The 22501-nt window shown below is 37.7% G+C and overlaps 1 pseudogene; it reads right to left on the bottom strand.

Annotated features, from left to right (window-relative positions):
• Positions 1-22221, bottom strand: part of LOC100427993 (UDP-glucuronosyltransferase 2B10-like) — a 54787-nt pseudogene extending 32566 nt beyond the window's left edge.
• Positions 22222-22501: the final 280 nt, after the last annotated feature.

Here is a 22501-nt window from a genome sequence, read left to right as displayed (position 1 = left end):
TAACAACAGTGGGAGTGGATGAGATTACAGTATGGGGCCCATCCCATAAGGGGCACAGAGTAGTTGGATTCTATTTCTTAACCTAAACAAAGTCTTCAGGTTTGAAAGGGTGCACTGGGTCTGCCAGACTTATAGGCATTCTTTCCTGTGCCCAAAATAGACTTTTTTCATGGCCATACCTAAAGCCTGCATTTGCCTCCTTAAAGTTAGTTTTTGTAGCTCATGGAGATTACTTTTATCTGACTTATGATTGCCCCTAACTTTGGGGGTGGCCGGCCGAACAAAATCTCACAGGGCAAATATCCAGTGTGGTTTGTTTTGTGGGGGTGCACCTGACTCAGAGAAGGACCATGGGCAAGACCTGGTTCCCCCTCAGATGAGTTTTCTGACAAAATTTCTTCAGCAGCTGCTTGAGTGTCCGATTTATGCCATCCATCCTTCCTGAGCTCTGAGGCTGGCAGGCTGTGTGCAACTTCCATTTTATTTTTGATAGTCGAGTTAATCCTGAACTATTTCAGCCACAAATGCTGGTCCATTATCTGACCCCAATGTTAGGGGCAGTTTCAATCTGGGAATAATGTCTCTTAACAACACCTTGGTCACCTCTCATGCCTTCTCTGTCTGGGTGGGGAAGGCCTCGACCCATCCTGAAAAGGTACAGACAAGCACCAAAATGAACCTATTGCCCCCTGCTCGGGGCAATTCGGTGAAGTCCGTAAGCAGGTTTTCCCAGGGCACGGCTCCTGTTTCCTGAATTCCCGGGGGCTGAGTGGGCCCTTTTATAGTAACTGGATTGTCAGTTGCTGTATTAAAGTCAGTTTATTAGCTTCCTGTGCCAGCAAAGCAGTGACAGCTAGTGCCTTAAAACAAGGAGGCCATCCAAGTGCCACAGAATTCAATTGCCTGGATAAGTGTGCCACCGGGTGATTTCATGACCCTATAGCTTGAGTTAGAACTCTTATGGCCATTCCCTTTTGCTCATGGACATATAAAAAGAAAGGCTTAGTTAGATCTGGCAGTCCTAAAGCTGGGGCCTGAGTCAAGACTTCTTTGATTTCCTTAAAGGCCTTCTCCTGGTCAGCCTTCCAGAGGAAGGGCTCCTTTTTCCCCTGTTTTTGGCTTCATATAATGGCTTAGCCATGAGCAAGAAATTTGGGATCCAGATGCGGCAGAACCCTGCTGCCCGTAGGAACTCTCTTGTCACTGGGTGATTGTAGTAGAAAGCACATAAACAGCCTGCTTCCATTTGCTACCGAGCCATCTTTTCCTTTGGCTTATATAGAAGCCTAAATACTGGTCCCTTTTAGGCAGATTTGAGTCTTTTTCCCTGACACTTTATATCCTCCCTTCCATAGCAGGTGTAGGAGGCCTTGGTTCCCTTGGAAGCTGCACTCTCTTTCCTCTGGGTTAAGAGTGGAAGTAAGAATGACATGTAAGTCATGCCAGGTAAGGTCATATGCCTGGCCTAGGTATCAAAACTCTTTGGAATATTAGGTGGGGTTGGCTGAGAAGTCGCCGAGTCATTCTTCAATTTTGGAAAGGTCAGCCAGGGAAAAGGGGACGTGGACTCTAACCACGCCTTTGGCTCTGGCAACTTCTCGGAGGGGGGTGGGGCCAACAACCTAGCAGGGGAGGTTGGAACAGACTGACCAGTAGGGTAGGTTAAGACAGGCTGACTGGTAGAGGGGGTTGGGGCAGGCTGACTGGTAGAGGGCTGACTAATGGGGGCCGCTACCACGGTCTTGGAGCGAGCATGAACGGAAATGGGAGAGATAAGAGGAGTGGCTGAGGGAGGAGTGTCAGGCGGGGTGTTGGGAGCTCCATAGGGAGGGGTGAGAGGAGTGGCTGAGGGAGAAGCGCCGGGAGGGGCAGTAGGAAGTCCATAGGGAGGGGGGTTGGAAGGTCAGGAGGGAGGTGCCCCACCATCAGCCCTATCTAAAATGAAGGTGCAGTCCTCCTCTGATGTTGAGGTGGGTACCGAGGGCCGGGTTTTGGCTAACAAGACCTGGGCTATCGAACACTGGGCACACAAGTCTGGGTGAGAACGCAAGTCTTAAAAGGAAAAAAAAAATCTTCTTTTGTATATAGTTAATTTTGGACTACTTGCCTAGGTGCTGGCAGAAACTGCCAAGATCAAGTAGAATATTGCGGTCTAGAGTGCCTTCAGGTGGCCACTGAGATTGATTGTTTAATTTATATTGGGGCCATGCCACAGTGGAGAGGAAAATCAGTCACTTTCATTTAAGATCTTGCTCTGATTGTAAAGTTTTGAGATTAGTTAGAAGACACCCTAAAGGGGTGTCTCTAGGTATTTTGGATTGGGGATTTCCCGTTGCCTTTCTCTCGCCTATAGGTGGAAACCGAACTCTACCTGGCTACAAAGCATCCTTTGGAGCCACTAGAGACCAGGAGGCTCCTGGAGCTGGAATGGAGATTACCTCCAGGCAGACGTCTCCGTCCTGGACAGGCCTCACACGGACTGGAATGGAGTTCCTTTGGACAGACGTCTCTACCTTTGGGAACTCTCCTGTGGGTCACCTGGTGACCAAAAAACCTTGGGCCTGCGCAGGACTTCTGGCCAAGGAGTATGAGACAGAGGCAAGAGGTACTCATGCCAGGAGACACGGAGGGGTGGAAAGTGATGTCTAGGTCCTGGTCCATCCGCAGTGTGGAAGGAGGAGGCTCCTCAGACTTTGGGAGGCCCCTGAGGAGGTGTGTCCTCCCGGGTCTCGGCATCACCTGATTTGTTTTATGCGACCACCAGGGCAGGCACCAGAGAAAAGGCAAGTAGGCAAGGTAAAAAGAAACTTTATTAGCTAGCCAATTGAAGGAAGAAAGGGTGAGGTTCACCGGTCTCCGGCAGTGGAGGCCGAGGAAGTCGCTCTGGCATTCTCGGGTGAGGTTCCTAGGTCCGAATATGAGGAGGTGCGGAGGAAGTTCACGCGGCGCCTCTGCCCATAGCAACTTTTGTGTCTAGGGCCTGGGAGTGAGAGGGCAGTAGGGGGGACACGGTGGGTTGGGGCCGTGCTGTAGGCGGGGCCAGGTAGGTTTCCGTTTCCTCAGTCGGAGGTCACATTGCGCTTGCGCGGATGGTCTGTATTTTTCCTGGGCACGGGCTGCATTTACCTGCTGGTGGGTAAGTTGATGATGAAGAACCCGGAAATGCGCCATCTTAGTCGTCTTTGTCCTCTCCCATCATCCAGTCAATATGGAGGAGGGGTCTCTTTTCCTTCTAGTGGTTCTTGCAAAATGGTTTTTCCTGCGGCTTTCTTTCTGTCTCTGTGTTTGCCACAGAAGCTTTCACTCTCTGCTCAGCTCATGCTACAAGCTCCTATGATTTTCTCTTTAACTCTGTGTTTACAGGAGAAGTTTTCACTTTGTCTTTATAGCTGCCAGCACAGCTGATTTCTCTGCTCCAGTGCAAGCATTCTGCAATAAGCTGCTAAACAGGGCTGCATTCGGCCGTGAGTTAGTATAAGGAAATTTGGTCTGAACTCTGTGACTGTCCTCCAACTCTGGTCACCACCTTAAACACGTGACCAATGGTATCCCTATGTATGGTACAGTCGGCCAGCCAGCCAACACCAGAAGAGAGCTATTCTAATTCATAGAGAGCTCTTAGCATTCGATGGGTTAACTTGACTTCCTAACCCCTGGAAAGCCCTTCTTAAAGTTCTTTAACATGCATTCCAATGGGGTGGGTTTCGACGATTTTCCTCCCATTCCCTCCCAGTTATGACACTGCACATTCACCTTTCCTTTCATTTTAGACCAATCAGACCCGGTTGGTCCTACACTTTGCTTGGATAGATGCTGGGATTGCTTCAAGGTCTGAGCTTTCATAATAGTGCTGTTATGAATATGGATGTGCAAATATCTCTTTGAGATCCTGATTTAATTGTTATGGATAAATATCCAGAAGAGGGATTGCTGCATCACATGATAATCTTATGTTAATTTTTTTGAGAAACCTCCACACTGTTTTCAGTAGTGCCAATTTTTTAAACAAACCTTATCATTCAGTTCCTTTGGAAGGAGGTATGTGCCACAAGATACATTTCCTCTATTATTAATGCATAGTCATGCAAGTGTGCGTGTGTGTGCGTGTTGGACTTAGTACATATAGTAAGAATTTAAATAGCATCTTTTCTCAGTGGTGGGGAAAGAGACTGTTAAAAAATATGGAAACCAGACTCTTCATTTATAATATTTTAATCACTAGTATGGATTCTTAGGAAAACTAGTGTTATTTGTTTAAGTATCTTTAATTTTATATTTTTATAGTTCTGCTAAATAACTTGCATTTATTCCACGCAGCTTTTCTGTTTAGTCATGAGGATTTATTTACCTGACTATGAGCACAAAGGAAAAGTTATTTGTTATTGGGAAGACATTATATATTTCTCTCTACCATATAATCTAACATATACCATTTTTTTCATGTTCTTGTTGGACGTTTACATATTCCCTGGTAAAATTCCTGTTTAGATCTTTTAAACATTTTTTGATTAGGTTATTTGTCTTTTTAACATTGAGCTGCAAGCTTTCTTTACATATTTTTTATATAAGTCACTTATCAGGTATGTAACTTGCAAATATATACTTCAAACTCTGGTTTCTCTTTTGACTTTATTAACGGTGTTGTTTGATGTGTGAAAATATTAATTTTGATGAAACCCAGTTTATCAATTTTATTTTGGTTGCTTCTGCTCCTGGTGTGATATTTAAAAACCTTGCCAATTCAGTGTTCCAAAAAATTTTACTGTGCTGTATATACAATTGTTTTTGGTGCATTGAAATATTAATGAATGCATCCTTTCAGGAAACCCATGAGGGTGATAATACTGTGACCACCACTGCCATTTCATTGGTGAGGAAGTTGAAGCAAATAAAGTCCAAGCAACTTGTCCAACCCCAAATCATCATGTAGTACTTTCTCAGAGACTTGAATCAAGGGCATCTGGATCCAGAGTGCCAGCTCTTAACCACCATGTTATGCTGACTCTTCTATTTGGGGTACAGATATTCTCAAAATATAATATTCCCTATTTTCAACTCTTGTAGCTATATATTAATGATAATTTTTTTACAAATGTATAATTTAAAAGATGTAGATTCATTATTCCAGTTTTGTATCACTGCATGATATATTGTTTCCAAAAGTCAGGCCTTAAAACAACTGTAATAATTTTATTATCATTGCTCAGAGTTTGGGGGTGTTGGTTGGACTCAGGTATGTGTTCCTTCCACAGAGTTTCTTATGTAGCTACTTTCCTGTGGTGCCTTGGTCTATAATTATCTGAAGGTTATTTGCTTACATACTTAATGATTCAAGTTGAGGGGATAAGAGTGCTCGTGGGCTCCCAGGATTTCTTAGGCAAATATTGTGTCTGTCTGCCAAATTGTCGTTTATTACAGGGACCACAGATTGAATTGAGGAGGAGTGGAGAGAAAAAGAAACATGCAAACAAAAGATCCAAAAAGAGGGAGAGAAAGAGAGAGAGAATATGTTGTGTTTCCAACAGAACTTTGAAAGTTAAGCTGCATTATTTCCACTACATCGTTTTTGTTGAGACAGCCACAAGGTCTGCCAAACTTCAAAGGGAGGGAATTTCACTTGACAGGATAATTGTCAAAGTATTTATAGTCATGTCACAAAATCACAATCAATATAACCTTTGGAAGAAGACAGCAGAAGTTGTTAAGTTATTGTAAGATTCATAAAATATTAAAAATAAAATAACAAATATGAAAATTTTGTGAATTTAGATATCCACAGTTACTGCAAATTTTAAACACTGTATTGTATTTATCCATTGGTATTTTAAATATGGAATAAATGTTCTTAAAAAAGCTGCAAATGAATAAAATCGCATGTGAGAAACATGATCAATTCAAGTTTTTTGAATAATACTAATGAATTAATAATGAGATGTTAATTTTTCAAACTTCCAGTATTGATTTTATATTTATTTCACAAATTAATTTTTAAACCTCATAAATAACACATGAAAATATTGTAAAAAGTTAAATACTGCAGAATTCTGAGAATAAAATCTAAAATTCCCATTCTTGGATTTATGTGTATTCTAGTTTTTTTTTTCCTTGTATGAGTTTACATATATTTTAATTTATTTCATTGCAAGGAAGACTTTTTCTTCTGGAAACTACTTTTCCTATTTAACAGTGGAATAAACTGTTCCCTGCAATGGCTACACTCATACATTTGTTGGAGCTATATGTGTTCATTGACTGGAGCCAACAGAGTGCTGGAGGAAATATTCTGTTCATACGTGTGCTTATGTGGAAGGATTTCTGCATGACAGATTTCTAGATGTAGAACTTCAGTTTCAAACTGTATATTGACATTTTATTTTAGAAGGTTATTTTGCATTATACTCCCTCAAAAATTGATTTCTCAGGTTTTTATAGATTGCAAATCTCTATAGCATTAATTTATTGGCATTCTCTTTTCCTGAGCACCAGTTAGTTTATAATCTTTTATATGTTTTTGGCAATTTTTACTTTGAAGTGCACATTTATAGTTACATTAAGTTTTATATTGGAATATTTCTCTTTTTTGGTTGGTGATTTTAGTACTTACTAAACAATAGATACCCATCTTTTAAGTGTGTTGTAGAATAGGTCTAATGTGAATTTATTCAGGCTTATAAGAATGATAAAACAATATTATTAACCTTTTCCACCTTATTATTCCTGCTTTTCTATATCAATACCTGAATGATTTGTATAAAATATTCTGCTGTAAACACTTCCTATAATTTTTTTAACATCAATGTTTTAATGTATGTGTGTCTGTGTATGACATGATTTATATATACATATACAAATACAAATCTATATATTTAGTGATCCGTATATAGTGATATATATGTGTGTGTGTATATATACCACGCAGCTTTTCTGTTTAGTCATGAGGATTTATTTACCTGACTATGAGCACAAAGGAAAAGTTATTTGTTATTGGGAAGACATTATATATTTCTCTCTACTATATAATCTAACATATACCTTTTTTTTCATGTTCTTGTTGGACGTTTACATATTCCCTGGTAAAATTCCTGTTTAGATCTTTTAAACATTTTTTGATTAGGTTATTTGTCTTTTTAACATTAAGCTGCAAGCTCAAGTATATATACACACACACATATATACACACACATATATATAGTGATATATATTTAAATCATGCCTTAGGCTCAAGAATATTTGTCGGGAAACTTGTGTAATGATGAGACATCTTGTTAACAAAGACAAATAAGTTTCTGTCAATCTGGACAACTGTGATCATAAAGTACTTCACTGATGTGCAGATTAAAGGTGTACGGCTTGATTTAGCTATTTTCCACAAAATTTATAAACTTTTTGTATTGTTTTTATATATCTTTTTTATGTTAAAAATTTAGTGTTGCCATGTTATATTTATAGGAGGGAAGGATCAAAAGACTGTGGAAAAGAGAAAAAATTAGACATGATCATTTAAAGTATAGTTATGTAGAATAATAATTATTATTTCAAACTGTCTTCAATAAACACATTGAATTTCCCAACATACCTATTAGATAGTAAAGTGATGTTGTGTCTTGTTTCAAAAGAAATAGACATGTATAAGTACATGTATATTTAGCAAGATTGAAAATCCACTAAGTCGCTTTAGAATGCATTTCCTATATTATCACAAACTAAAATTAAGAACTTACATTTGCTACTAAAGGTCATAAATGAGAATAAAACCAATATGGAATTTAGGATTGTTTTTTCTAGCTCTATTAAGAATTATGATGGTATGTTGATGAGAATTACACTGAATTCATAGACTGCTTTTGACTGTATGCTCATTTTCATAACATTGATTCTATCCATCCATGAGCATGGGAGATATTTCCATTTGTTTGTATCGTCTATGATTTTTTTGACAGTATTTTGTAGTTTTCTTAGTGGACGTCTTTCACCTTCTTGGTTGAGTATATTTCTAAGTATTTTATGTTTTTTTTTTTTTTTCTTTTTGAATCAGCTGTTGTGAAAAAGGTTGAATTCTTGATTTTATTCTCAGTTTGAAGTCTGCATAGCCAAAGCAAGCCTAAGCAAAAAGAACAAATCTGGAAGTGTGCCACTACCCAACTTTAAACTACTATAAGGCTGTAGCTACTGAAACAGGGTGGCACTGGTATAAAAACAGGCATGTCGATCAATGGAACAGAATACAGAATCCAGAAGTAAAGCCAAATACTTATAGCTAACTGATCTTTGACAAAGCAAACAAAAACATAAAGTGGAGAAAGGACACCCTATTCAACCAATGATGCTGGGATAATTGACAAACCACATGTAGTAGAATGATATTGAATCCACATCTCTCAACTTATTTAAAAAAATCTACTTTAGATGGATGAAAAAATTAAACCTAAGGCCTGAAACAATAAAAGCTCTAGGAGGTAACATCAGAAAGTCTCTTCTGGACATTGACTTAACAAGGACTTCATGATAAAGAACCCAAAAGCAAATGCAACAAAAACAAAGATAAATAGATGTGGCTTAATTAAACTAAAAAGCTTCTGCACAGCAAAATAAATAATCAGCTGAGTAAACAGACAACTCACAGAGTGGGAGAAAATATTCACCAACTATGCACCTGACAAAGGACTAATATTCAGAATCTATGAAGAGTTCAAACAAATTCACAAGATAAAAACTAATAATATCATCAAAAAGTAGGCTGATCATGAATTGACAGTTCTCAAAAGAAAATATACAAATGTCCAACAAACATTAAAAAATGCTTAACATTACTAATTATCATGGAAATGCAAATCAAAACCACAATGCAATACTACTGTCCTCCTGTAAGAATGGACATGATTAAAGAGCCCCCAAATAATACAATACTGGCAAGGATGTGATAAAAGGGAACACTTTTACACTGCTGGTGGGAATGTAAACTAGTACAACCACTATAGAAAACAGTATGGAGATTTCTTAAAGAACTAAAAGTAGATCTACATTTTTACCCAGCTATCCTACTACTGGGTATCTACCCAGAAAAAAAGAAGTCATTATATGCAAACACTCATGCACACACATCTTCAGAGGAGTACAATTGCCAACTGTAAAAATATGGAACAAACCTAAATGTCCATCAACCAATGGCAGGATAAAGAAAATGTGATACACACCCACCCACCCACCCCCCCCCCACACACACAGGCACACACCTTGGAATACTACTCAGCCATAAAAAGGAACAAAATAATGCCGTTAACAGCAACCTGGATGGAGTTGGAGACCATTATTCTAAGTGAAGTAATTCAGGATTAGGTAGCCAAATATTGGATGTTCTCACTTGTAAGTTGGAGCTAAGCTATGTAAACGCCAAGGCGTAAGAGTAATATAATGGACTCTCAGCACTCTGGGAAAGGTCGGAATGGGAAGAGGGATAAAAGACTACACTTTGGGTGCTGTGTACACTGCTTGGGTGATGGATGTGTCAAAATTTCAGAGATCACAACTAAATAAATTATCCATCTAATCAAACACCACCTGTTCCCTAAAATCTATTGAAATAATTTAAAATATGAGAATAAAATCAACCAGATGAATATTTTTAAATGACCAGAAAAAAATGGTTAAACTGAGACTCAGGGTGAAAGATTGGCTCAGCAGAAGTGTGGGGCTGGACTCCAGCTCTCCTGACTTTTAATCCGGTGTTCTTTCCACCACTCACTCACTCATTTCTCCATTTCTAATTTTTTTTTTTTTGGACAAAGATGTCTTGATTTTGTTAATATTGTAAAATAGTTCAATATTAATGTAGGAAGCAGGTAGCAGTTGCTATATTTCTAATTTCACATACATTCCACTGGAGAAATGAATAAAGCTCTAAAATAATAAACATTTTGCCATAAATTTTAGGAAAAAACCTGATTTATACCCCACCACATATCACTTCAAATAATTATTAAAAATTCAATATGCTCTAAGAAAATGTGTCTTCCAGTTGATATATATAAAATACATATATGTGCATATATATATATATATATATATGCATGTGTGTGTGTGTATCATGTTACATTATAAGGTTCTATTTGTTAACTGTGTTCTTCTAATGTTCTATGTCATTTCTCATTATTTGCTCCTCTTTTTAAAGTCTCTTTAGATTTAATGGAATTATCTGTATATTTACATTTAAATAAATCACCTTATTTTATATTTCTTTTATATTGGTCCAACCTGTTTTATGGTACAATCTGTTATAAAAGCATTCCTTTAGGTGATACCTTTCTTACATAAAAACATTATTGATAGTAGTTATAAATGCTGAATTGATGGTTGCTGGACTGGGTAGACATTTTGCACGTTGTATCTTCAGAGTATAAATAAACCAATTGTTAAAAATTTAATTTACTAAAATTAAAATTTTTGTGCTTCAAAAACCATCATCAAAAAAGTAAAATGTTAGCACACCAAGATGAAACAAAATATTTGAAAATTATATATCTAACATAATATTCATGATATATAATTAGTTCTTAAAACTCAATAATAAGACAAGTTGCAAAGTTTAAAAATGTTTCAAGGATTGGAATAGACATTTTTCCAAAGAAGGTACATGGTCAGTAAGCACATATAACAATGCTCCACATTTTTAGCTGTAATGAAAATCCAATAGAAAACCACAATGAGAGATCATTTCACTCCCACTAAGAAGGCTACAGCAAAAAGATAATAATACGTGTTGGCAACAGTGTGGAGGAATTTGAACCCTCTTGCATTGTTGGTAGTAATGACAAATGGAACAAGTACTTTGGAAAACAGTTTAGCAGCTCTTCATAAAAATATAGTTCCCACAAGAGCCAGGAATTCCACTTATAGTATCAATCCCAAAGAAAAACATATTTATGCAAAAACATGTGTAGCAATGTTCCTAGTAGCCACAACTGAACACAATCAAAAGGTCAATGAACTAAGTGAACAAAGAAAATATGGCATATCCATACCATAAAATATTATACTGCTTCAAAAAGAAATGAAGTATTAATACACATTGCAACATGAATGAATCTAAAAGCTATTTAAAAAAAAATTATGCTCAGTGAAAGAAGTCACTTTCACAACACCCTAAATTGTATCATTCCAGATGGCTTCATGACTCATAAGCATTCTAAATATAATGGGATTTTACACCTTAAATACATGGGTTTTAAGTCATGAAAATTACATGTAATTATCAAGCTTGTTACAATAATGAAAACAATAAAAATGAATTTTTCATGAAGAAAATAGTTATACTTTTAGACATTTTCAATATTTAATTAAAATATTTTACCATATTTCTTTAAGTTTATCCTTCCTTTCTACTGCAGATTGATCATGTAATTTTTTTTTAAAAACCTGCCTTTTTTATATTAGCTATACTACTTAAAATTATTTTTGTATAGAACATTGCTTCACTATTGGATACCTATTACATGTATGGAGTTCAAAACACAATTTTTAAATAACCGTTCAAAAATAAAAGATGATTTCAGGTTGGTTACATCATGTAAATTCTTTCAAAATTAGACTCTTAAAAAAAGGATGAAACTCATACTTACTATTGAATAGATAAGCTATCTAAAAATACCACCTAGTACAAAAATATTGTTACACTCACAAAGGGTCATTAATTACTGTATTCAGTGCATTGAGCGAGTCTGTACTTGACACTGTGTTGAAGTCCAATCTAATAGCTGCTTCCTTGGCCTTCATTTATGTAATGTTATCAGGTTAATCCTCATACAATGCAATGCCCACCGTAGGGATCCCATGGTAGATCACCTCGTGATGCCATTGGATCCACCATGAGTTATAAAAGTCCTGGTTTTTGGATGACCTAGGATCGGATAAATTTTAGCAATATTACGCATAGGAATAAAATGAGGAAAGAACAACTAAACGCTCAAGTGACAGTGTTTTCTAGCTAACACGTGGAACTAAACTAAATTGTGTTTCAGACTTCAGAGGAAGGTGTGCCTACTTCTGCTGGAGCTGTAAGTGAAAGCTATATAGTGTGTGTGAATTCAGAATGAAAAAAAATTAAACAAGATTACCAGTTGTACTAAAGAAAAAGTGCAATCTAAATAAAATGTGCAAAAAAAAAAAAAAAAAAAAGAAGAAGCAGCAAAGAAAAGAGATGAACATGTAAGAATGTGTTCTTCTAAGTGCAGTCACAGAGTGTGATATGTGAGATGTGCAAGGCAGCAGGTAGTGGGGTGGTGGTGGTGCTAGGATTGAGGAAGGACATGTCACACTTCATCATGAAATATGTCATCACATTATGATTAAGATTAGGAATTTAATCCTACAGAAAATGCAGAGTCCCTGGTGATAGCAGAAGAGCTGTTATTTTTAGTGACATATGAAATAACCCTGCATAAAAAGAAAGAACAGGTGTAAAGTTATAGAAATAGGAGACAAAGAGACAATCTATGAAGTTGTAAAAAATTCGGTGAGACGTAATAACACCTGAAATAAAAATACTCTGATTCTGACCATAAAGAATGTGAATGTATATCATAAAATGCCGACAATTATATCTTATTATTTTCCCCATAGGAAAGGAAAATAAATATAAAGAAGTTTCATTTTATTTTTAAGTTTTTCCATAATACATTTTCAATAAGCTTATTTCATCATTAGTTATTAATACTCCAATGGGCTGTTACTAATATATTCAGTATTTGTACTCCAGAGTCATGCCAAGAAGGTCATTCTAGGGTATCCACTTGTACACCCGAGTACTGAGTCCTAAGGCATGTGGTCTATTCCCATCAAATCTCCACAGAACCTGCTACAGTAAAGAAAATATCTTATTCCATGAGTAGAACTCCAAAATTATAGAATGTTAGAACACTAAAGAGATTAAGAATGAGATCAGGAGATGCTGGGTAATAAAACTACTCAAAGATTGATGTAAACAGGATGCCAACACTTCATTTTCTTAACTTCTATAATTAGTTAAATACGTAAGGAAATCAGGATTTTCCAAATAATAGCTTAGAAAAATGAGATTATAAATGAAAAGTTCAAGTATTTAAAAAAATTGTTACACTTTTCAAAAGAAGACCTATGTTTGGCCAACCATCATATGAAAAAAGCTTAATATCACTGCTCATTGGAGAAATGCAAATCAAAATCACAATAGATACTATTTTGCACCAGTCATAATGGCTATTATAAACTCAAAAGGTAGTACATGCTAGTGACATTGTGTAGAAAAAGGAATGCTTATACTCTGTTAGTGGGAGTGTAAGTTGGTTCAACCATTGTGGAAGACAGTGTGGCACTTCCTCAAAAACCTGGAGGCTAAAATACAATTCAACTCACCAATCTCATTAGTGGGCATATAAGCAAAGGATGAAGAATGATTCCCTTATAAAGGCACATACACATGTTTATTAATAGCAGTAGTATTCAAAATAGTAAAGATATGGAACCAACCTTAATGTCCATCAATGTTTGACTGAATAAAGAAAATGGAATAGAGTACATATACATCATGGAATATTATGCAGCCATAAAAAAACAAGACTTTGTATTTTACAGGGACATATATGGAGCTGGAAGCTGTTATCTTTAGCAAACTAGCATAGAAACAGAAATCCAAATATCACATGTTCTCACCATGAAGTGTAAGCTAAAAGATGAGAACACATGGAAACATAGTGGGGAACAACATACACTGGGGTGTATTGGAGGGTGGAGGGCAGGAGGAGAGAGAAGATCAGGTAAAATAACTAATGGGTACTGATCTTAATGTCTGGATGATTAAACAATCTGTGAAACAAACCCCCATGACACAAATTTATCTATGTAAGAAACCTACACCTATATGCCTAAACTTAAAATGAAAGTTAAAAAATAAAATAAATTTAATTCTAAACATATAAAAATTCTAAAAAATTATATGTATGAAAAATATTTAAATAGTCTTTATAATTCTAGTGAGAATAAGTAGTAACAATTTAGTAGAGACCTATATGTTTATTTTTTATGTGTTTTATACTAGTTTTCATCTTCCACATTAAATATTAATTTATTCATTTTTTAGTAACATAGGAAGTAGTTCATGTAATTCTGCTTGTCTATAAGTTATTATATTAGAGTTTGGTGTTCTTTGATGGACAAAAAAGCAAGTTGATAAAATAAACTAATTGTAAGAAATAAATCAATGCTACAAAGGGTGCATGTATAACTTCTTTCAAATTACAAATTATCAAGCACTACTTCAAGGAGAAATTTCAAGGGACAATTTCTGAGACAAATTTAGAGCATTATCAGTATTGCTAATTTTGGTTGTTTTTTCAGCATTCAAATGAGGAACATTTTGGTATCAAATAAAAATAGATCTGTTGAATAAATTCAAAATTGTGTTTTTCTGAATTTGGCAACTGATTCTTAACACTTAGACAATGTGCTACAAAGCTTTGACAACAGTGATGAATATGTTCTACTATAGCCAAGACATTTTTATGTTTGAGTTATTAGTTATGGAACTCCCAAGCAATCCTCATAAACTGAACAATAATTTATAGTGTTTAACTTTTACTTGTTATATCAGTATTAAAATAACTGAGTTTTCAGCAAAAAACGTTAGTATAGGTCATTAAAAGAAGACTATCAGATAGGGAACTAAAAAGTAATTGACAAATACACAAATGTCACCATTTTATTCTATACAGAAGAAAATATGTTTCCTACTATGTTCTATGGAGGGAGCATCTGAACCTGTTCCCCCACCTGGCTTCCTTCTGTTTGACTCCTTCCTATATTTCCTTCTGCAGCCTCTATTGGGAGGAGTTGTTAATCTGATAGTTAGTGCTGAGTCCTTGTGGGACCACATTTTATGCAGCACAGCATCCACCTTCAGGTCAGGATCTATCTCCATCCTTTCTCATTCATCTTACTGCTTCAGACACTGGCTGGGCCCAGCCCAGCAAGGGAGGCTGCTTTTACTCTTTCTCTAAATCTACCTGTCTGGTGGGAACTTGGACTAAGTCTGTCAGCCTAGGCCATTCTTTCTCTGAATAGTACCCTGAACATCACTTAGATAGGCCTATTCCAAAATGTGTAGAGGCAGTATATGAGGCTGGATTACATGCCAAGCCTAAACTGCATGATGCATGTTAGACATTTTGAAATAACTGCTATCGTTATTGTGCTAGTGAAGTTGCCCATTAAAATGAAACTTCTTCTGATAACATCTGTAGTGTGTTCAACATACTCAGAAATCCCTAAACATAAGTATCAAATGACAGGCAAATAATTTGGTGATACCTCTTATGCGATCCCAATATCATGATAATATCAAAACTTTACCTACACTTCTTAATATATTTATTCCTGATCACAATATTAGTGCCACATTTATTATCCATGAGTATACCCTTTGTATTATTTTCGCCTCTTCCATGTATATTTCTGATTTTTTTTTTTTTTTTCTTTTTTGAGGCAGAGTCTCGCTCAGTCACCCGGGCTAGAGTGCAGTGGCACAACCTTGGCTCACTGAAAGCTCTGCCTCCCGGGTTCATGCCATTCTCCTGCTCAGCCTCCTGAGTAGTTGGGACTACAGGAGTCCCTCACTAGGCCCGGCAAATTTTTTGTGTATTTTTAGTAGAGACGGGGTTTCACTATGTTGGCCAGGATGGTCTCAATTTCTTGACCTCGTGATCCGCCTGTTTCAGCCTCCTAGAGTTCTGGGATTACAGGTGTGAGTCACTGCGTCTGGCCTATATATTTTTTTAATTTATGTTTTATTACTATTATACTTTAAGTTCTAGGGTAGATGTGCATAACGTACAGGTTTGTTACATATGTATACTTGTGCCATGTTGGTGTGCTGCACCCATCAATGCGTCAGCACCCATCAACTCATCATTTACATCAGGTAGAACTCCCAATGCAATCCCTCCCCACTACTTCCTCCCCATGATAGGCCCCAGTGTGTGATGTTCCCCTTCCCAAGTCCAAGTGATCTCATTGTTCAGTTCCCACCTATGAGTGAGAACATGCGGTGTTTGGTTTTCTGTTCTTGCGATAGTTTGCTAAGAATGATGGTTTCCAGCTGCATCCATGTCCCTACAAAGGACACAAACTCATCCTTTTTTATGGCTGCATAGCATTCCATGGTGTATATGTGCCACATTTTCTTAATCCAGTCTGTCACTGATGGACATTTGGGTAGATTCCAAGTCTTTGCTATTGTGAATAGTGACCGCAACAAACATACGTGTGCATGTGTCTTTATAGCAGCATGATTTATAATCCTTTGGGTATATACCCAGTAATGGGATGGCTGGGTCATATGGTACATCTAGTTTTAGATCCTTGAGGAATCGCCATACTGTTTTCCATAATGGTTGAACTAGTTTACGATCCCACCAACAGTGTAAAAGCGTTCCTATTTTTCCACATCCTCTCCAGCACCTGTTGTTTCCTGACTTTTTAATGATCGCCATTCTAACTGGTGTGAGATGGTATCTCATTGTGGTTTTGATTTGCATTTCTCTGATGGCCAGTGATGATGAGCATTTTTTCATGTGTCTGTTGGCTGTATGAATGTCTTCTTTTGAGAAATGTTTGTTCATATATTTTGCCCACTTTTTGATGGGGTTGTTTGTTTTTTCTTGTAAATTTGTTTGAGTTCTTTGTAGGTTCTGGATATTAGTCCTTTGTCAGATGAGTAGATTGCAAAAATCTTCTCCCATTCTGTAGGTTGCCTGTTCACTCTGATGGTAGTTTCTTTTCTGTGCAGAAGCACTTTAGTTTAATTAGATCCCATTTGTCAATTTTTGCTTTTGCTTCTGTTGCTTTTGGTGTTTTAGACATGAAGTCTTTGCCCATGCCTATGTCCTGAATGGTATTACCTAGGTTTTCCTCTAGGATTTTTATGGTATTAGGTCTAACATTTAAGTCTCTAATCCATCTTGAATTAATTTTCGTATAAGGAGTAAGGAAAGGATGCAGTTTCAGCTTTCTACTTATGGCTAGCCAATTTTCCCAGCACCATTTATTAAATAGGGAATACTTTCCCCATTTTTTGTTTCTCTCAGGTTTGTCAAAGATCAGATGGCTGTAGATGTGTGGTATTATTTCTGAGGACTCTGTTCTGTTCCATTGTTCTATATCTCTGTTTTGGTACCAGTACCATGTTATTTTGGTTACTGTAGCCTTGTAGTATAGTTTGAAGTCAGGTAGCGTGATGCCTCCAGCTTTGTTCTTTTGACTTAGGATTGTCTTAGAGATGCGGGCTCTTTTTTGGTTCCATATGAACTTTAAAGCAGTTTTTTCCAGTTCTGTGAAGAAACTCATTGGTAGCTTGATGGGGATGGCATTGAATCTATAAATAACCTTGGTCAGTATGGCCATTTTCACAATATTGATTCTTCTTATCCATGAGCATGGTATGTTCTTCCATTTGTTTGTGTCCTCTTTTATTTCACTGAGCAGTGGTTTGTAGTTCTCCTTGAAGAGGTCCTTTACATCCCTTGTAAGTTGGACTCCTAGGTATTTGATTCTCTTTGAAGCAATTGTGAATGGAAGTTCATTCATGATTTGGCTCTCTGTTTGTCTGTTACTGGTGTATAAGAATGCTTATGATTTTTGCCCATTAATTTTGTATCCTGAGATTTTGGGGCAGTTGCTTCTCAGCTTAAGGAGATTTTGGGCTGAGACAATGGGGTTTTCTAAATATACAATCATGTCATCTGCAAACAGGGACAATTTGACTTCTTCTTTTCCTAACTGAATACCCTTGATTTCTTTCTCTTGCCTGATTGCCCTAGCCAGAACTTCCAACACTATGTTGAAAAGGAGTGGTGAGAGAGGGCATCCCTGTCTTGTGCCAGTTTTCAAAGGGAATTTTTCCAGTTTTTGCCCATTCAGTATGATATTGGCTGTGGGTTTGTCATAAATAGCTCTTATTATTTTCAGGTACGTTCCATTAATACCAAATTTATTGAGCGTTTTTAGCTTGAAGGGCTGTTGAAATTTGTCAAAAGCCTTTTCTGCATCTATTGAGATAATCATGTGGTTCTTGTCTTTGGTTCTGTTTTTATGCTGGATTATGTTTATTGATTTGTGAATGTTGAACCAGCCTTGCATCCCAGGGATGAAGTCTACTTGATCATGGTAGAAAAGCTTTTTGATGTGCTGCTGAATTCGGTTTGTCAGTATTTTATTCATGATTTTTGCATCGATGTTCATCAGGGATATTGGTCTAAAATTCTCTTTTTTTGTTGTGTCTCTGCCAGGCTTTGGTATCAGGATGATGTTGGCCTCATAGAATGAGTTAGGGAGGATTCCCTCTTTTTCTATTGATTGGAATAGTTTCAGAAGGAATGGTACCAGCTCCTCCTTGTACCTCTAGTAGAATTCAGCTGTGAATCCATCTGATCCTGGACTTTTTTTGGTTGGTAGGCTATTAATTATTGCCTCAATTTCAGAGCCTGCTGTTGGTCTATTCAGGGATTCAACTTCTTCCTGGTTTAGTCTTGGAAGAGTGTAAGTGTCCAGGAAATTATCCATTTCTTCTAGATTTTCTAGTTTATTTGCATAGAGGTGTTTATAGTATTCTCTGATGGTACTTTGTATTTCTTGGGGTCCGTGGTGATATCCCCTTTATCATTTTTTATTGCATCTATTTGATTCTTCTCTCTTTTCTTCTTTATTAGTCTTGCTAGCGGTCTGTCAATTTTGTTGATCTTTTCAAAAAACCAAGTCCTGGACTCATTGATTTTTTGGAGGGTTTTTTGTGTCTCTATCTCCTTCAGTTCTGTTCTGATCTTAGTTATTTCTTGCCTTCTGCTAGCTTTCGAATGTGTTTGCTCTTGCTTCTCTCGTTCTTTTAATTGTGATATTAGGGTGTCAATTTTAGATCTTTCCTACTTTCTCTGTGGGCATTTAGTGCTATAAATTTCCCTCTACACACTGCTTTAAATGTGTCCCAGAGTTTCTGGTATGTTGTATCTTTGTTCTCATTGGTTTCAAATAACATCTTTATTTCTGCCTTCATTTCGTTATGTATCCAGTAGTCATTCAGGAGCAGGTTGTTCAGTTTCCATATAGTTGAGCGATTTTGAATGAGTTTCTTAGTCCTGAGTTCTAGTTTGATTGCACTGTGGTCTGAGAGACAGTTTGTTATAATTTCTGTTCTTGTACATTTGCTGAGGAGTGCTTTACTTCCAATTATGTGGTCAATTTTGGAATAAGTGTGATGTGGTGCTGAGAAGAATGTATATTCTGTTGATTTGGGGTGGAGAGTTCTATAGATGTCTATTAGGTCTGCTTGCTGCAGAGATGAGTTCAATTCCTGGATATCCTTGTTAACTTTCTGTCTCGTTGATCTGTCTAATGTTGACAGTGGAGTGTTGAAGTCTCCCATTATTATTGTATGGGAGTCTAAGTCTCTTTGTAAGTCTCTAAGGACTTGCTTTATGAATCTGGGTGCTCTATTTAGGATAGTTAGCTCTTCCTGTTGAATTGATTCCTTTACCATTATGTAATGGCCTTCTCTGTCTCTTTTGATCTTTGATGATTTAAAGTCTGTTTTATCAGACTAGTATTGCAACCACTGCTTTTTTTTGTTCTCCATTTGCTTGGTAGATCTTCCTCCATCCCTTTATTTTGAGCCTATGTATGTCTCTGCATGTGAGATGGGTCTCCTGAATACGGCAGACTGATGGGTCTTGACTCTTTATCCAGTTTGCCAGTCTGTGTCTTTTAATTGGAACATTTAGTCTGTTTATATTTAAGGTTAATATTGTTATGTGTGAACTTGATCCTGCCATTATGATATTAACTGGTTATTTTGCTCATTAGTTGATGCAGATTCTTCCTAGCCTAAATGGTCTTTACATTTTGGCATGTTTTTGCAATGGCTGGTACCGGTTGTTCCTTTCCATGTTTAGTGCTTCCTTCATGGTCTCTTGTAAGGCAGGCCTAGTGGTGACAAAATCTCTCAGCATTTGCTTATCTGTAAAGGATTTTATTTCTCCTTCACTGATGAAACTTAGTTTGGGTGGATATGAAATTCTGGGTTTAAAATTCTTTTCTTTAAGAATGTTGAATATTGGCAACCACTCTCTTCTGGCTTGTAGAGTTTCTGCCGAGAGATCTGCTGTTAGTCTGATGGGCTTCCCTTTGTGGGTAACCCGACCTTTCTCTCTGGCTGCCCTTAAGATCTTTTCCTTCATTTCAACTTTGGTGAATCTGGCAATTATGTGTCTTGGAGTTGCTCTTCTCGAGGAGTATCTTTGTGACATTCTCTGTATTTCCTGTATTTGAATGTTGGCCTGCCCTTCTAGGTTGGGGAAGTTCTCCTGGCTGATATCCTGAAGAGTGTTTTCCAACTTGGTTCCATTTTCCCCCTCACTTTTAGGCACCCCAATCAGACGTAGATTTGGTCTTTTTACATAATCCCATACTTCTTGCAGGCTTTGTTCATTTCTTCTTTTTTCTTTTGGTTCCTCTTCTCACTTAATTTCATTCATTTGATACTCAATCGCTGATACTCTTCCAGTTGATCGACTCGGTTACTGAAGCTTGTGCATTTGTCTCGTATTTCTCATGTCATGGTTTTCACCTCTTTCATTTCTTTTATGATCTTCTCTGCATTAATTACTCTAGCTATCAATTCTTCCACTTTTTTTTTCAAAATTTTTAGTTTCTTTTCGCTGGGTACGTAATTCCTCCTTTAGCTCTGAGAAGTTTGATGGACTGAAGCCTTCTTCTCTCATCCCGTCAAAGTCATTCTCCATCCAGCTTTGATCCGTTGCTGGCGATGAGCTGCGCTCCTTTGCCAGGGGAGATGTGCTCTTATTTTTTGAATTTCCAACTTTTCTGCCCTGCTTTTTCCCCATCTTTGTGGTTTTATCTGCCTCTGGTCTTTGATGATGGTGTCGTACTGATGGGGTTTTGGTGTAGGTGTCCTTCCTGTTTGATAGTTTTCCTTCTCACAGTCAGTACCCTCAGCTGTAGGTCTGTTGGAGATTGCTTGAGGTCCACTCCAGACCCTGTTTGCCTGGGTATCAGCAGCAGAGGCTGCAGAAGATAGAATATTTCTGAACAGTGAGTGTACCTGTATGATTCTTGCTTTGGAAGCTTCCTCTCAGGGGTGTACTCCTCCCTGTGAGGTGTGGGGTGTCAGACTTCCCCTAGTGGGGATGTCTCCCAGTTAGGCTACTCAGGGGTCAGGGACCCACCTGAGCAGGCAGTCTGTCCCTTCTCAGATCTCAACCTCCTTGTTGGTAGATCCACTGCTCTCTTCAAAGCTGTCAGACAGAGTCATTTGCGTCTGCAGAGGTTTCTGCTGCTTTTGTTGTTGTTTAGCTGTGCCCTGTCCCCAGAGGTGGAGTCTACAGAGACAGGCAAGTTTCCTTGAGCTGCTGTGAGCTCCACCCAGTGCGAGCTTCCCAGCAGCTTTGTTTACCTACTTAAGCCTCAGCAATGGTGGGCGCCCCTCCCCCAGCCTCGCTGCTGCCTTGCGGTTAGATCACAGACTGCTCTGCTAGCAATGAGGTAGGCTCCGTGGGCATGGGACCCTCCTGGCCAGGTGTGGGATATAATCTCCTGGTGTGCCCGTTTGCTTAAAGTGCAGTATTGGGGTGGGAGTTACCCGATTTTCCAGGTGTTGTGTGTCTCAGTTCCCCTGGCTGAGAAAAGGGATTCCCTTCCCCCTTGCGCTTCCCAGGTGAGGCAATGCCTCACCCTGTTTCAGCCCTCGCTGGTCGAGCTGCAGCAGCTGACCAGCACCGATTGTCTGGCACTCCCTAATGAGATGAACCCAGTACCTCAGTTGAAAATGCAGAAATCACCTGTCTTCTGTGTCACTTGCTCTGGGAGTTGGAGACTAGAGCTGTTCCTATTCGGCCATCTTGCTCCGCCCCCTATATTTTTGATTTTGAACTAATATCTGATAATTAGAGCTTTTCCAGGAGCTACATTTCTAGTCAGGAAATTTCTATAATTGAATTTTTACAGACTTTCACAGCCTCTTTTAGTAGTTTTCCATACCAGTAAGGAACTTTATCTGTCCTTCTGTGGGATCTTGGCAATGGCTGATGCAGTTACATTGGTCCTTTCTTCTGTCATGTTAATGACCATTGACCCCAGAGAAAAGGCCACAACACCATTTTCTCCAGAACTCTGGATAAACTCTTCCATTTCCTGTGACAAAATAATTTTTTCCATCACAAAAGAGTAACAGCACAGCAGGCACTACTGAAATAATTGGTACAAATTACTAAAGAGAGAAAATCAAGTATTATTAGGAATTATTGGAGGAAATTATGTATTTTAACTGACTGAATCACTCAGTTTCTTATCAAGAAGATGTGTAATATGAGACAGTGGGCCTCTACTAAGGGTATTTATGTAAATATGTGTGTGTGCATGTGTGTGTGTGTGTGCGCGCGCGCATAAGGGAGAAATGAAATGGAGCTAT

This window comes from Macaca mulatta, chromosome 5 (assembly GCF_049350105.2).
Source record: "Macaca mulatta isolate MMU2019108-1 chromosome 5, T2T-MMU8v2.0, whole genome shotgun sequence".
NCBI lineage: Eukaryota > Metazoa > Chordata > Mammalia > Primates > Cercopithecidae > Macaca > Macaca mulatta.
Note: the sequence above shows the minus strand (reverse complement) of the source record. Positions and strands in the feature narration are given on the sequence as shown.